Source organism: Callithrix jacchus, chromosome 15, assembly GCF_049354715.1.
Source record: "Callithrix jacchus isolate 240 chromosome 15, calJac240_pri, whole genome shotgun sequence".
Taxonomy (NCBI): domain Eukaryota; kingdom Metazoa; phylum Chordata; class Mammalia; order Primates; family Cebidae; genus Callithrix; species Callithrix jacchus.
This window is the reverse complement of record NC_133516.1, coordinates 102,296,377-102,312,715: the sequence shown is the minus strand read 5'-3', so window position 1 is coordinate 102,312,715 and position 16,339 is coordinate 102,296,377. Positions and strand designations below refer to the sequence as shown.

At 36.6% G+C, this 16,339-nt stretch overlaps 1 protein-coding gene across 19 annotated transcripts in view; it reads right to left on the bottom strand.

Moving 5' to 3' along the window:
- NECTIN3 (nectin cell adhesion molecule 3) overlaps window positions 1-16,339 on the bottom strand; it is a 134,988-nt gene that overhangs the window by 108,764 nt on the left and 9,885 nt on the right. Inside the window, exon 1 of one of the 19 annotated variants that reach the window (XR_013527728.1) lies at window positions 1,709-14,392. The exons of the other annotated variants lie outside the window; for them this stretch is intronic. The gene's annotated coding sequence lies outside the window, so the exon portion shown is untranslated. Of the gene's footprint in view, window positions 1-1,708; window positions 14,393-16,339 lie in introns of those variants that run through there. 19 annotated transcript variants of the gene reach the window in all.

Sequence of the window (16,339 nt, the reverse complement as noted above, 5' to 3'; positions counted from 1 at the left end):
CCTTCCACCAGGTCCCTCCCACAACATATGGAGTTCAAGATAAGATCTGAGTGGGGACACAGCCAAACCATATCGTTCCACATCTGGCCCCACCCAAAGCTCATGTCCTCACATTTTAAAACCAATCATGCCTTCCCAACAGTCCCCCAAAGTCTTAACACACTTCATCATTAACTCGAAAGTCCACAGTTCAAAGTCTCATCCCAGACAAGGCAAGTCCCTTCCACCTACAAGCCTGTAAAATCAAAAGCAAGTTAGTTACTTCCTAGATACAATGGGGGTACAAGTATTGGATAAATACAGCCATTCCAAATAAAAGATATTGGCCAAAACAAAGGGGCTATAGGCCCCATGGAAGTCCAAAATCCAGTGGGGCAGTCAAATTTTAAAACTCCAAAATGATCTCCTTTGACTACATATCTCACATCCAGGTAACACTGATGCAAAAAACAGGTTCCTATGGTCTCAGGCAGCTCTACCCCGTGGCTTTGTAGGGTACAGCCTCCTTCCCAGCTGCTTTCAAAGGCTGGCATTGAGCGTCTGCAGCTTTTCAAGGCAAATGATACAAGCCGTCAGTGGATCTACAATTTGGGGGTCTGCAGGGCTGTGGCCCTCTTCTCACAACTCCACTAGGCAGTATCCCAGTAGGGACTCTGTGTGGGAGTTCTGACCCCACATTTCCCTTCTGCACTCCATGAGGGCCCCAGCCCTGCAGCAAACATTTGCCTGGATATACAGGCCTTTACATACATCTTCTGAAATCTAGGCAAAGGTTTGTAAAACTGAATTCTTGACTTCTGTGCATCCAGAGGCTCAACAACACAGAAGCTTGCCAAAGCTTGACAGCTTCCACCCTCTGAAGTAACAGCCTGAGCTGTACTTTGGCCCCTTTTAGTCATGGCTGGGATGCAGGATACCAAGTTCTAGACTGCACATCACAGAGGGACACTGGGCCCAGCCCATGTAACCATTTTTTCCTCCTAAACCTTCAGGCCTGTGATGGGATAGGCTGCTACAGAGGTCTCTGACATGCCCTGGAGCCATTTTCCCCATTGTCTTGATGATTAACATTCAGCTCCTCATTACTATGCAAATGTCTGCAGCCAGCTTCAATTTCTCTTCAGAAAAAGGGATTTCTTTTCTATCACAGTGTCAAGTTGCAAATTTTCCAAACTTGCATGGTCTGTTTTCCTTTTAAACTGAATGCTTTTAATAGCACCCAAGTCACATCTTGAATGCTTTGCTGCCTAGAAATTTCTTTCACTGGATACCCTAAACCATCTCTCTCAAGACCAAAGTTCCACAAATCTCTAGGGTAGGGGCAAAATGCCACCAGAATCTTTGCTAAAGCATGACAAGAGTCACCTGTGCTTCAGTTTCCAGTAAGTTCCCCATCTGCATCTGAGACCACCTCATTCTGGATTTTATTGTCCATATCATTATCAGTATTTTGGGCAAAGCCATTCAACAAGTCTCTAGGAAGTTTCAAACTTTCCCACATTTTCCTGTCTTCTTCTGAGCCCTCCAAACTGTTCCAACCTCTGCCTATTACCCAGTTCCAAAGTCACTTCCACATTTTCAGGTATTTTTTTCAGTAATGCCCTCTCTGCTGGCACCAATTTACTGTATTAGTCCATTTTCATGTTGCTGATAAAGACAACCCAAGACTGAGCGATTTACAAAGGAAAGAGCTTAATGGAGAACTTACAGTTCCAGGTGGCTGGGGAAGCCTCAAGATCACAGCGGAAGGCAAGGAGGAGCAAGCCACATCTTAAATGGATGACAGCAGGCACAGAGAGCTTGTGCAGGGAAACTCCCCTTTTTAAAGCCATCAGATCTCATGAGACTTCTATGACAAGGACAGCAGAGCAAATAATTGCCCCCATGAATCAATTACCTCCCATTAGGTCCCTCCCACAACACATGGGAATTCAAGATAAGATTTGGGAAAAGACACAGCCAAACCATATCAATACTAAATAGTAAAACTATTTGAAAAAAGTAAGGAGTAGGGGAACAGGAAGGAGGCTGAATACAACCAGATTAGATGTTTGGAGTCTTTTTCTGCACTCTTTGGTAACTTGTTCCTTCTTCTGCCTTCTGGACAGATGATGATCAAAGGTAGACCCCAGAAATGTATACTGTAATACTATAATCCAACCACACTCTTTTCTTCCAACATAATTTCCACAAAGTACCACAATAGCAAATATTCATTAGCCTTTGAATATAACACTCAATATAACACAAAATGTTTTTTGAAAAGTAACTTTAGGATCCTTCTTTCATTGACTCCAAGATGAAGATCTTTTCCCTCATGTCTCTAAAACAGATACAGGTGGTCTGTGTATATGCAAATTTGGTTATTATTCCTGGTGGCAAGACTGACCGTACGTGACACTATGACCTATGACTTTTAAGTTAACAAGAAACCTACGTTCCACTAATTTCTTCTGGTATGATGAGGCTAGCACCAGAATGAAAACTTACAGAATAGACAGTAGAGACTTAATAAGAAAAATCTCAGTGACAACTGTCTTTTATGTACTAATGAGTTAACATAGCAAGCCATAACTGCTATCCTCAAAAAAGGCCTTCCTGCAAAATTAGCCATTCACTGGCATTGGTGAATTTAGATTTGGGGAGGGGTTCTACTATTAACTGATGAAAGTTTACTCTTTGTGCAAATATGGTTTACAATGAATAACTACTTTCCTTGTAGGAGTATGGAATTTGGGTATATGCTAGGCAGTGAGTACACTCATGATCAGGTCCCCACACCCCCCAAAAAAAAAAACCCTATGCACTGGGTCACTATTCTCTAATGAGCTTCCCTGATAGGTAACATTTCATAAATGTCACAACTTGTTCCTGAGGGAACTGAATCCATCTTGTGTCTGTGTGACTCTGGAAAAGAAAGGTGGAATCTTTTGCGTGGTTTGCCTCAGGCCCCACTGCTGACTGTGCTTGGTATCCTTTATATATCATAAATCACAGCCTTGAGTATGACTCTGCTGAGTCCTGTAAGGCCCCAGAGAATTACTGAATCTGATGGTAGTCTTGGGAACCTTTTAACATATCTTTTATGAAAGACAGCATCAAGTAACTCCTCATAGCACTGAGGAAAAAGCACAGAAAGGCAAAAGCAATACAAAAAAGACTCTAACTATGAAAAATTAATAGAAGTACCTTAAACATTTTCCACTTATATTTCCATTTTCTTGTATGCACACAAATTATGATGATTTTTAAAACTATGCCTATGGGTGAAATATTGATAAGTATAAAAGTATCATAAATATAAAATAAATCAATACACATAAAATAAAAATTACAAGTATTGTCATAGATTGTTTTGTCTTTTCTTTCCTTATATTAAATATAAATCAATATATATAAAATAAAAATTGTAAGTGATGCAAAAGTGTTGTCACAGTTTGGTTTTATCTTTTCCTTCCTTAATGCTACATAAAATCATAATATCTTTTAATCTATGACAAATTTATATCCTGTGAAATAAAGTAATTGTCACAATTTGATATCCTAAAGCAATAGATCAGCATCTACAGAATAAGTGTTTCACATAATGACAAGGCAATGCAAGTTCTGACCCACTAAGAATAGACTAACAGATTTTAAAACAATGGTTTTATGTTTTTTCTACATTCCATACACTACCTAAATATTTAAATGTTTTAGTTACATGAATTAATATGTATAATTCCCAAAGTTTCTAGAAAGGCAATAATACAAACATTTTTCATTTCATTTTGTTTAAGAAATACATAAGGCTGGGTACAGTGGCTCACGCCTGTATTTCAGCAGTTTGGGAGGCCGAGGGGGGGCGGACCACCTGAGGTCAGGAGTTCCAGAACAGTCTGGCTAACAAGGTGAAACCCCATTTCTACTAAAAACACAAATACTTAGCTGGGTGTTGTGGGGGTGCTGCCTGTAATCCCAGCTACTCAAGAGGCTGAGGCAGGAGAATCACTTGAACCTGGGAGGCGGAGGTTGCAGTGAGCTGAGATCACACCACTGCACACCAGCTTTAGCAACAAGAGCGAAACTCCGTCTCAAAAAAATAAATAAAAAATAACCCCCCCACCCACACATAATGCTTAGCTTCTAATCTTGTGCAAGAACACCTTTAAGATACCTTCACACTATGGAAACGTGTGCATTATCAATTTAAATACTGAGGTACATCTTCATGAACTTGTGTTAGGCAAAGCCTTCTAGATATGGCACAAGCATAAGCAACTAAAGAAAAAAAAAAGAGATACACCGTAATTTATCAAAATAAAAAGCTCCTCCGTTAAAATGGACAACATCAATAAGGTGAAAGAAAACACAGCCTACAGACTGAAAGAAATCATTTGCAGAAGACATACCTAAAATACTTGTCTCCAGAATATATTTTGGGCAGAAAACCTCTTACAGGTCAATTAAATATAAATAACCCAATTGAAACATGGGCAAAGGATCTGAATTAACACACCTTCAGGGAAGTTTTGTAAATGGCTAATTAGCAAATGAAAATCTGCTCAACATCATTAGCCATCAAGCAAACCAAACCAAAACAACGATATACCACCTCACACCCACATGTGATGGTTAAAATTAAAAAGAATTATCAATGCTGGTGGAAACAGAAAATGGAATAGCCTCTTTGTAAAACAGTTTGGTAGTTCTTCAAAAGGTAAAATATAATTGGCAAAACCTCCAGCAATTTCACTTGCAGGTAAAGACTCAAGTGAAATAAAAATATATGTCCACACAAAAACCTGCAAGTGACTATTTACAGAAGCATTATTCATCATAACCACAAAGCAGAGATACCCAAATGTCTACAGACAAATGCTATATAACTAAATAATAGAAGACTAGTTACAATAAAAAGGAATGAAATACTGATGTATACAACAATATCAATGAACTTTGAGAAAACATTACACTAAATGAAGTAACACAGATACAAAAGACATTTATGCTAACATTTAATGAAATATACAGAATAGTACATCTATAAAGACAAAGAAGTAAATCAGTGTTTCTAGTGTTGGGGGGTGAAATGTTAGGGTAAAATGAAAACTGACTTTTTTTTTGGAGGAAATAATAAGTTTTACTGTAGTGATAGCTGCATAACTCTATGAATACACTAAGAACCAATGATCTATACATATTAAATCAGTAAATCGTAAGGTATGTGAATTATATCAATAAAGCTGCTGTATTTACTGTATAAAAATGCCTCATGAGATACACACACACACACACACACACACACACACACACACTAGCACTAATGGCAGAATGAGAATAAAGATGGTTAAACCAATGGTTTCAAATAGGTTGTTGTAAAAGTGATTGCAGGTTTCAATGGCAAAAAAAACCACAACTACTCTTGCACCAACTTATTTAGAAAGATAAAGTAGAAGTTTAAGGCAAAAAGAGAATTTTAATTACCAGATTTGCACCGCTGAAAATACAAAGAATGATCTTCAGAGAAAGAGAAAGAATTCCAGATGGAAATTTTAAGCTGCCATGAAAAAAATGAAGAACTACAGAAAAGGTAAACACATAGAAAAAAGAAATATTTGCTGTATAAAACAATAAAAATGCCTTATGAGATGAACACACACACACACACACACACACGCACGCACTAAAGGCAGAACAAGGATAAAGACAGTCAATATTTGATGGTTCCTGTATTGCCTGGGAAGTAATAATATATGTACTAATTACTATGACTTTAATAAGTCAAGGATGCATCTTGTAGTCTCTCTAGGGTAGTTAACAGTAGGGTAGTTAATAAAGTTAATATTAAAGAATATAACACCAGCAATCTAACAATAGGAAAATGGAAGTAAGAATAATTATACAAAGAAAAGCAATAAATGAATAAAGCAAAGGACATATGGACAAATAGAAAGCAAAATATAAGATGGTAGAGCTAAACTCAAAAATGTAAATAAATAAACTATAACAACTAAATAGGCCAAACAAAAGACAAAGCCTAGTAGATTGACTTTCTAAAAAATGTCTGCTGCTTACAAGTGATGCCTTAAATTTAAGGACACAGAAAGATTGGGAGTAAAGGTTGCAAAAGGATAAAATGCAAACACTAATCAAAATAAACTTCTGTAGCTATATGCAAACTAGACAAAATAAATGATAAGGCAAGAAGTAATGCTAGAGATACAGGACCATTTAATAATGATAAAAGATCCACATCTCAGGAAAGTGCAACTCCAAATTGGATTGTACCTCATAACCTGGTATGTACAGAGCAAAAATTTACAGAATCAAAAGAAAAAAATAGGCCGGGCTTGGTGGCTCACACCTATAACCCCAGCACTGCGGGAGGCTGAGGCAGACAGATTACGAGGTCAAGAGTTCGAGGCCATCCTGGCCAACATGGTGAAAGCCCGTCTCTACTAAAAATACAAAAATTAACTGGGCGTGGTGGCGCATGCCTGTAGTCTCAGCTACTCGGGAGATTGAGGCAGGAGAATCACTTCAACCCAGGAGGCAGAGGTTGCAGTAAGCCGAGACTGAGTCACTGCACTTCAGCATGGTGACAGAGAAAGACTTCATCTTAAAAAAAAAAAAAAAAAAAAAGACGAATCCACATCATGGATTAATTAGTTAATTAATGAGTTAATTACCGCTCAGTAATTAACAGAAGCTAAATAAAAATTAGAAAGGGTTAAGAAGATTTGAACAACACAACCAACTCAATTGCTCTGATACATATACATACCTGGAAAGAGAACACTTCACCAACAAGAACAACGTACATTCTTTTCAAGTGTATAGAAAATTGCCAAAACTGACTGCATACTGGGTCCAAAGACTGAAATCCTACAGAGAAAGTTCCTTGACACAATGTTAATCCAAAAATCAGTAAGAAAGATAACCTTTAAATCCCCATATATTTAGTTAAGCAAAAATTTCAAAATAATCCATGAGTCAAAAAGATCACATGGAAATATCAAAATGTTCTGAACGGAATACACAAGGGATGCAGTTAGTCATGTCTAAAGGGAAAAAAAATTATATATCTATATATATGCATACACATACATACACACACACATATGAAAAGAGAAAGGCTGAAAATCAGTAATCTATCCATCTCAAGAATGAGAAAGACTAAGAAATAAGCCTCTCCAAACAGAAATAAAAAAACAAGATAGAAAAGAAAATAATGAAATAGAAACCGAACATGAAATAGAATCAATCAACTATGAATCAAAAATGGGTTCTTTGAAAAGTATAATAAAATTCTTTATTATGAGCAAGTTTTTATCAACAGATTTGAAAGCATGAAGTTAACAAATTCCTACAAAAAATTCTAAGTGCCAAAATGACACAATAAATCTGACTAGTACTATAATTATTAAAATGTTAAATCTGTAATTAAAAACCCTTCTATTAAAAACTCCATGCCCAGATGAATTCTACAAAACAAAAAAATTTTCTATCTTAAACTCTTACACAACACACACACACACACACAAAAAAGATGAACACTTCCCAATCTTTTCATTTTTTTTTGAGACAGAGTTTCACTCTTGTTACCCAGTATGAAGTGCAATGGCAGGATCTCGGCTCACCACAACCTCCGCCTCCTGGGTTCAGGCAATTCTCCTGCCTCAGCCTCCAGAGTAGCTGGGACTACAGGCACGTGCCACCATGCCCAGCTAATTTTTGTATTTTTAGTAGAGATGGGGTTTCACCATGTTGACCAGGATGGTCTCGATCTCTTAATCTCATGATTCACCCACCTCAGCCTCCCAAAGTGCTGGGATCATAGGCGTGAGCCACCGCGCCTGGCCAATTTCCCAATTTTTTAATGAGTCTAGCATAGTCTCGACATTGAAACATAGCAGAAGCATTTTAAGAAAGAAAAACTATGGGCCAATTTAATTCATAAATGTAGGTAAAAGGAAAATAAAATAGCAAATTGAATCCACTCATATAATAAAGGACATATTCATCAAAACCAAACTGAGATTACTCCAGAAACACAAAAATGGTTTAATATTTTCATAAATGTAATTCACCATCAGTAAAGTTGTATAGCAGAAGCATGTTGGGCCCATAAAAATACAGTTCAGCATATTATTAAAAAAAGGGGAAAATCACATTCTCAACTTTAAGATAAAGCATTGATATTTTATTTATAAAATTTACTTTATAAAATGTTTTATATTTATAACATAAAAAATCCAAATAACTTGAATAAATCTATACTTAAAATTAGATTAAGTTTAATCTAAAATCTATAGCTATATAAGATCTCTACACACAGAACCAGAAAGTTTTATTGAAGGAAAACCTTAACAAATGGAGAGATAAACCAGGATCATGGACTGGAGACTCGGCATTAGAGACATGCCAAATCTAGCCCCCCATTAAGCACCCAGTCACAATAAAAATTCTGAGAAAAAATGGGAACAGAAAGAAACTTCCTGCCTTAGTCCATTTTGTGTTGCAATTAAGGAATACTTGAGACTGAGTAATTTATAAAGAAAAAAAGATTTATTTGGCTCACAATTCTGATACCTGGAAAAGTTAAGACTTGGCATCTGGTGAGAGCCTTAGGTCACTACTCATGGCATAGGGCAAAGGACAGCTGGTGTGTACAGATCACATGGCAAGAGGGGAAGCAACAAGGCAAGCCGGGAAGCAACAAGGCAAGAGGGGAGGTGCCAGACTCTTTTTAACAACTGGCTCTTGAAGGAATTAATAGAATGGGAACTCACTCATCTCCCTCTACCACCCCAGGGAGGGCATTACTCTATCAATGAGGGGATCTGCCCTGCACCCCCCAACAGGCCCCACCTCCAACCCTAAGGATCAAATCAACATGAGGCTTGGCAGAGTAAAAAATACAAACTATAACCTGATAAAAAGCCTTCTGCCAGGCATGGTGGCTCACGCCTGTAATCCCAACACTTTGGGAGGCTGACTTGAGATCAGGAGTTCAAGAACAGCCTGCTCAACATGGTGAAACCCCATCTCTACTAAAAATACAAAAATTAGCCAGGGGTGGTAGTGGGCACCTGTAATCCCAGCTACTTAGGAGACTGAAGCAGGAGAATTGCTTTAACTGGGAGGCAGAGGTTGCAGTAAGCTGGGATTGTGCCATTGCATTTCAACCTGGACAAGAGAGCAAGACTCTGTCTCAAAATTTAAAGAAATTAAAATTTAAAAAGGTTTTTTTTTTTTTTGAGACAGAATCTTGCTCTATCGCTCACGCTAGAGTACAGTGGCACAATCTCTGCTCATTGCAACCTCCACCTCCCAGGTTCACGTGATTATCCTGCCTCAGCCTCTCTAATAGCTGGGATTACAGATGTATGCCACCACACCTGGTTAATTTTTACATTTTTAGTAGAGACAGGGTCTCACCATGTTGGCCAGGCTGGGCTTGCACTCCTAACCTCCAGTGATCTGCCTGCCTTGGACTCCCCAAAGTACTGGATTACAGGTGTGAGCCATAGCACCCGGCTTCTATTTACAATAAAACAAAAAAAACAAAAAACATCATACTCAATTTTGAAATGCTAAACACTTTTACCTCTGAGATTACACATGTATCAATGCTTATAGGCACTGCTTAACTTCATACTGGAGGTCTTAGCCAGTGCAGTAAGACAAAGGAAAAGAAAAACAATACAATTATAGAAAAAAAAAATAGGCCTTCATCATCATAGATTGCCATCTATGCTAATATAGATGGAAAATCCAAAAGATTCTACAAAGAATTAAAAATAAGTGAAATTAAGCAAGGTCTCTTTACATAAGATCACAGTACCAAAACTGATTGTATTTTATATGCCCACAAATAATGAGAAAACATTTTATAAATATTTATAACATCAAAAATCCAAGTAACTTGAAATCTACAATTAAAATTAAAGTTTAATCTAAAATCTATAGTTATATAAGACCTCTACACACAGAACAAACCAGAAAGTTTTACTGAAGGAAAACCTTAACAAATGGAGAAATAAATAAGGCTCGTGGATTGGAAGACTCAGCATTAGAGAGATGCCAAATCTAGCACCACAATAATCCATACAAATTTAATGAACTCCCAGTAAAAAAAATCCTGCAGGCTTTTAACGAAAATAAACTGCTACTAAGATTTATGTGGAAAGGAAAAAGGAACAAGACTAAGTACAATAAACCTGAATAGGCGAGCTTACACCACCCAATATGAGGATATATTATAAAGCTATTATGAGACATTATGATACTGTAAAAAAATAGAAAAATGGACCACTGGAGCAGAGTCCAAAAATAAACACAGGCATATATGGCTACTTGATTTATTATAAAGCCAGGATGCATAGCAAAGAGTCTTCTCCATAAATAGTGATGGCTGAGTAAATAGTAAATAGGAGTGGGGTGGGGAAAAACACATTGAGCCCTATTCTTATATAATCACAAAAAAAAATTTTAGATGTACTACAGTTAAGGAAAATAATAAAGCTTCTGGGGGAAAAATGTCATGATAGTATATTAGAGAAAGATTTTGTAAACAAAAACACAACAAATTAATTGTAAAGAAAAAGATTGGTTTAGGCTACACATATAGATATTAAGGAACTGCTTTTTATCAACACAAACCATTCATAGAGTGAAATGGCCAGAGTAGGAGAAGATATTTGCAATACATATAATTAATAAAGGGTTCATACTTAGCATACGTGAACAATTTCTAGGAACCCATAAAAAGATGAAAGACAACCAAACGGAATAAAAAAGAGAGAATGAACAGGCACTTCACAAAAGAGGATATTCCAATGGCCCATAATCTTAAATCTCAATCATCAGGCAATTACAAATTAAAATCACAATCACCATTATATGCTGATGAGAATGGTTAAAAGAAAAATACTGATACTACAAAGGACTAGTGAGGATGTAGAGCACAACTCTCAAACATTACTGGTGGGAGTATACATCGTTATAAGCACTTCGGAAAATTATTTCAACAAAAACATGCATAATATGAACCAGCAGTACCACCACCAAAAACAGGTACAATGATGTTCACAGCGGTACCATTCATAAAAGCCTAACAGTAAAAACAACCCAAATGTCTTTCCAACATTAAAACTGGTAAATTACGGAATAATCATGGAACAAAATATTGTCCAGTGGTTAAAAATGCTGCTACATGCAACAATACAGATGAATCTCACAGTGTAAGCAAGGAAGTATTACAAAGTTCAAAAACATGCAAAACTAATGTGTGATGCTAGTCAGAACTGTGGTTGAGACAAAAGGATTTGTGACTGAGGAGTATAAGAGGGACTTTTGGAGCCTGGTAATGTTTTATTTTTTGACCAGGATAATGGTTTCATGAATATGGTCACATTTTAATAGTTCATCCAATTGCACATTTATGTATATATTTTTCTGATGTATGTATGCATATCATGTATGTGTGTGTGTGTATATATACACACATATTTTTTTTTTCTGAAGTACTATGCCCCTCAATAGTATCTTAGCTATGATTCTGGATGTAGTTCTAGATGCCTACCTTCTTTTGGTTCTTGATTTCCATACCTGAAGCATCCAATAGCTTTCAAAAATGTGTCTTTTAACCATGGGGTTAAGTTTCTAAAGTTTGTTAATTTAAAAGTTTTAATATTTCAAGAGTCTGTCTCAAGTTTTGTTTAAACCAACCTCACATCCTCAAATGATGCATTTAACCAGCACTCTGACTTCGATCAAGCCTAAAATCTCACAATTTATATAGATAAAACAAAAATCATCACCTCTGTATTACAGGTAAAACTATGTCCCCAAAAAGATACGATGAAGACCTCGCCTCTAGTGTCTGTGAATGTGAACATATTTGGAAACAGAGTCTCTACAGATGTATTTAACATGTAAATTAAGATGTGGTCATACTGAAGTGGGGTAGGCCCTTAATCTGGTATGATGGCTGTCCTATTGAGAAATACAGGGAAAATGTCATGTGACAACAGAGCAGAGATTGTAGTAATGCAGCAGCAGGCCAAGAAACACTACAGACAGACACCCGCAACCAGAAACTAGGCCAGAAAGAGGCAAGAAAGGATTCTATCCAGAGTCTCAAAGGAAACATGGCCTTGCTTACACCTTGTTTTCAGACTTCTAGGCTCCAGAACTGGAATAGAATAAATTTATGTCGTTTTAAGTCACCCAGTTTGTGGTATTTTATGGCAGCCCACCCTTCCATGTACACAACATCTAATTCCCACATCAATCTTCCATTCAATAACCTTTGCAACATTTTCCCATCTGTCTGATAACTCCAAAATCACAGATTTTCCACCATTTCTTATATCCTAGAATCATTAAGAGGTATTACTTTGCCTTTTAATTATCTCATTTCTAAAATTTTCCCTTCCATTTCTATCATTACAATGCTAATTCAGACCTCAATAACTCTACAACTAGAGTACCTCACTTATTGCTATTTTTTTAAATCCTACCTTCCTTATATCATTTCTCTCTTTTCAAACTTTCAGACACCCTATCACATCACATTCAAAAAGCACTCAGTCTGACTCTATTCTGCTTCCTTCAATACATAAACACAACTGGTTACCAGGAACACACTTTGTTCTTTATTGGCTAGTATTTCACAGTACCTACAGCAGTCTCTAGAAGACTCAGTGCTCAATTAAATATTGACAGCCACCATCATAAACTTACTAGTGCCTCCACACCATCTTTCATGTTTCGCAAGTTCATATTATGCCAATTCATGCCATTACTGACTCATTTCATTCATTCTTAATTGATGTCTTGCTCCATTTTTCACAAGTTTGATCACTTAAATCACTAAAAAACTCATCCTAAAAGTTTGTCACTTACATCACTAAAGAACAAAGCCTTTTTGTAATTTCCCTCTCTCACACCTAGAAGTGTCTCAACATCTTCACTTATTATTTTCTCTTCCCTATCTAGTAGAAAGAAGTGTCTTTTATTTCTAACACTAGCCTTTCTCCATGTTTTTAATGTTTTCACTTATCTCTCTTCCTGGACCTTGCCATTATCAATGAGCGTCTCCTGCTTCTCTCCCAAAGACCCAGAAGTCTCATCATATAAATTAAATTTTTTAAATAAAAGCTTTTCAACTTTCTATAGTGGACACTTGTGAACAATGTATTTTATTGGCCTATGGCAACAACAACATCCAGTTTCTGTGAGCAGCAGTGCCAGTGTCAGAAACAAGGCTATATACCCAGCATCCAGGAGACAGAAAGTAATGACCTTGACAAACTGCCCCTCAATAGAATCTTAGTTATGGTTCTGGGTATAGTTCTAGATGCCTACCTTCTTTTGGTTCTTGATTTCCATACCTGAAGCATCCAATAGCTTTCAAAAAAAAACTGTCTTTTAACCATGGGGTTAAGTTTCTGATGTTTGTTAATTAAACCTTCACTGATGTCATGGCTTGGGCTGCTGTAACAAAATACCATAGACTAGCTGGCTTACAGTATTTCCTACAGCTCTGGAGCATGAAAGTCTGAGACAAGGGTGCCTAAAAAGTTGGGGATCTCTGCTTTAAGATGTGACTTTTTTCTCCTAACCACGTTTACTAAAATTACTAAGAGTCTTGAATGCCCTTACCTCTAGTAAATGTATTCATTTATCAAATAAGACTTTTCTTTGTACATTATTTTTCTCCTCCCTCCCTCTGAAATAGCTTATCCAATCAAAATATCTCAATCTAAAAAAAATTTCTGGCCCCCTACACTCTTCCTTCTTTCTACTTTTTTTCTCCCCCGGCCCGCTTCTGCCTGTGTTCCCTTCTCTCTTCTGAAATAGCTTATCCAATGCGAATACCTTAATCCTGGTAATTCCGTTTCACAAATTACCTCCTACCTCTCATACCTTACCCTCCTATCCCCACCTCTCACAAATTTCCAAGTACAGCTCAAAAATACACTACAAAGGCACCACAATTAAAATGTACGTGAAACGTTACTGGATTAATCCATCCTTTTATCATCCTTTCCTACTTATTCCTAGTTATTCCAAGTTAGTTCATATCTAACTCCTCCTTCCTTGCCCACAATGATATCCAAACACCATATAATCTACTTCTCAGATACAGTCCTCCCTTCACATCCCTTTGCCAGATTGCCATTTATCTCTGTAATCCTCTCTTTCCAAGGAACATTACCATGGTTGTCACTTTCACTTGTCTCTCACAGCTCCTAAATAAATATCTTTTACATTTCTGCCAGAGTTATACAATGCTATATAAAGTCACAGATGGACTCAACAGTTAGCTGCCTTCAAAAGGTCTTCAATGGTTACACAGTCTAATCTCATCAGCAAAGTATTTAAAAATCCATGACTTCCCTCCATAAAGTTAATGCCTGAATCACAAGGGAACACTAATTCCTTCTAGAATCATCATCTCAGTGGTCTTTTTAACTTGGAATGCCCTCTTTTTCATTGACTTTCTCTCACAAATGGAAATCTCAAGTCTTCCTTTAAGATTCAGCTAGAAAATTAGCTACTCTAAGTCTTCCATCCCTAGTTAAATTGGTCCTCTTTCTATAATCTGACAATACTTTGTTTATATTTCTAACAAGATAATTCATTTTTGTTTGCTGTATTACTGTATTATTTGTTTTGTTTACATAGCACTTTACTGCAATTTAATTTCATAGCAATTCTGTGAATAAAGCATTATTTAGCCAATTTAACAGGGGAGGAAACAAGCAGAGAAATAACTGGGTTTAAAACACACACACATATACACAGATAAAGACATGTTTCATTCCAATCTCCTGACAATTAAGTTTTACATTTCTTATGGGAAAAGACTCCAAGGAACCTAGCGGATTCCTTCCTATGTAACAGATGCTTTATAGAGTTGCGGGATTTTGTTTTGTTTTTTATTTTGTTTTTTTTGGTGAGACAGTCTTGCCCTGCTGTCCAGGATGGAATGCAGTGGCAAAATCTTAGCTCACTACAGCCTCAACCTCCCAGGCTCAAGCAATCCTCCCATCGCAGCCTCCTAAGTAGCTGCAACTACAGGTGAACTCCACCATGCCGGGCTAATTTTTTTTTTTTGTAGAGATAAGGTCTATGTTGCCCAGGCTGGTCTCAAACAACTGGGCTCAAACAATCCTCCCGCCTCAGCTTCCCAGGGATTACACGTGTGAGCCACGCGCCCAGCCTGCTTTGTGTTTTAAATATGTTTGAAACCACCCTGTTTTAACTGTCTAAACTTTTGAAGACATAGCTCAAAAATCTCATTTTTAACTCTTCTAGTCCTTCATATTTTTGTAAGCTATATCATATCACTTGGCATGTTGTTACAAATGTCATTTTACATATAAGCATGCCATTAATCTTACTAATGAGTTCATAAGCTTTAGAGAGCCAGCATGCCTCATTCCACTGTGGTATCCTTTATACTCCCTAGCACACGGCTGCTGCTCAGCAGCCCCAATTTATCCCTTGTTCCAATATCTAAGTCCTTTATTATTACTATTATTATTACTTTGCATAACAGATATAGATCAACTGTGACTAAACTTTACTTCTACCCTAACAGTAAATATTACTTAACCCATTCCTGAAATACAAAGTTCATACATAGGGAAGTATTCTAAGCATCTAACGGCAGGAAAAATCTAGAGCGACTATTTTAGATGACTGTAGAGGGCAGCAAAGCAACAGTAGTATGCTCAAATAAAACCATGTATTTTTCTTAGGGAACTTCAAATTTGTTTTTGTATTTCAACAGATGCTATCAGGGTTTAAATTTTTGAAGGACAAGAGACTTTTGGGGATGCCAAATACAAATTTCACCAGCTACTTATATATTTAAACATTCTTACTATCAACTGAAAATGTCATGAAAATATATCAATGCCCAGATTTTTTTATATGAAAAACAAGCTTAATAAACAATGCAGTTTCAAAATAGCCACCATAATTGCTGAGTACATTAAAAATCTAAAAGTTGAAAATGTTTTCTTATTGAAAACTGCAAACATAATCTATCAATTTTATTTTCTTACAAACAGAAAAGAATATCAATAATCTAACTAGATAGTCTTATTTCCTGCTAGTTAGTATTACTAATTCTAAACTTGATATGCCTTTTTATTATTCAAAATCAGTCAACTATAGGGTCTATACCAGTTTAAAGCAAAAAAAAATTATAAATCCTTTGACACTGTACTAGTATACAACAATAAACAGAATGAACCTTGAAAAGGAATAGGAATTCCCTTACCGTCATTTCAATATTGAAGTTCACTCTGTTTTTAATATGAACTATGCAAAAAAA